General features: G+C 57.8%; 1 protein-coding gene across 7 annotated transcripts in view; it reads right to left on the bottom strand.

The window, feature by feature from the left end:
- SLC39A11 (solute carrier family 39 member 11) overlaps positions 1-1,250 on the bottom strand; it is a 340,928-nt gene that overhangs the window by 259,459 nt on the left and 80,219 nt on the right. For 2 of the 7 annotated variants that reach the window (XM_039859785.1, XM_039859786.1), the window contains exon 1: positions 147-246. The exons of the other annotated variants lie outside the window; for them this stretch is intronic. The gene's annotated coding sequence lies outside the window, so the exon portion shown is untranslated. Of the gene's footprint in view, positions 1-146; positions 247-1,250 lie in introns of those variants that run through there. 7 annotated transcript variants of the gene reach the window in all.

Below are 1,250 nucleotides of genomic sequence, written 5' to 3'. Positions count from 1 at the left end.
TCTCCACCGGCCCCCTCCTCTCCCAAGGGCACCCCCTTCCAAACTCCACGTTGCCCTTGCAAGTCCCACACTCCTGTCCTGATGACCCCACACCCCCAGGCCTCCAGCCCGACCGAAGGCGCTGAAGGACAGAAAAGCCGACTCACTAGAGTGCCCTCTCAAGCCCCCACGCCACTTCCATCAGCCCCCGCTGCCGCTGGCTCGCCGGCTCCACTCCCGAAGTCACTTCCTGCTTCCCTCCCGGCACACGTGGCCCTCCAGCCTCCAGGCCCCGCCCCGCCCCGCCGTGATTGGCAGATCCTGCCTGGAGAATAAATTCTCTGGTTCACAGCCTTCTGCAGGCTCGGGAATGAATAGATGGGGCGGGCAGAACAGAGTCCTGAGGCCAAGCGGAAAGAACATTCTGCATGTATGGGTCTTAAATGAAGCCACAGAAACCGGAGGAAAGAGCAGCTTTGTAATGTCCCTGATATCTTTGGGCCGCTGAGCCCACGCCCTGAGGGAGCAGTTCAGGATGAGTTTGAGAGCGATTGGGGGGCGGGGGAGCGGTGCTGGGATCTCCCACCATCAGCGTCATTATCTAGGTCAATGGTCCTCAAACCACATCTCCCATCAGAGTCACCTGGAGCGATGTCAAAATACGAAATGCAAGCACCCCCAGAGGTTCCGGTTCTGGAAGTCTGGGTGTGGCCTGAGAATTTCTGTTCTGAACATAAGTTGCCGATGCTCCCCCTTTCCCTCCCCAAGGGTGACATCAGCAGAAAAACTGCCCATGACCACAGAGGCCACAGACCAGAGGACCCTACAGGAGCAGGCCTGTTGTGCAGCTGAAGTCAGTCATTAGCACTGATGATGGCACCCCATCCATGCACCAGGAAGATGGCATGGTGACTGTCGGGCGGTCTCTGCCCTCGGGAGATTCCCAGACTAGGGAAAAAGCCGGACTAGCTGTCTTGGTCAGCTCCGGCTGCCATAAGAAATGTTTCTGTTGCGTATAAGCTCCACAGTCTGTGGTGTTTTGTTACAGCAGCATGAACTGGCTGAGACACCCCATTTTACGGAAAAGGAAACTGAGACTCGGGAAAGCTCTGCAGTGAGCCCGGGTTGACAGGGCAGTGTGGGAAACCAAGCCCAGCTGACTCCAGAGGTGGTGTCCTTCCTGCATCAGACGCTCGGGGCTCACGGGCTGGGACTGGACACTCCGACCAGCAGAACCTCTCAGTTCCCTTAAACCACACCGGTGCCCTAAG

This window comes from Pteropus medius, unplaced genomic scaffold, assembly GCF_902729225.1.
Source record: "Pteropus medius unplaced genomic scaffold, Ma_sr-lr_union100, whole genome shotgun sequence".
Taxonomy (NCBI): domain Eukaryota; kingdom Metazoa; phylum Chordata; class Mammalia; order Chiroptera; family Pteropodidae; genus Pteropus; species Pteropus medius.
Note: the sequence above shows the minus strand (reverse complement) of the source record. Positions and strands in the feature narration are given on the sequence as shown.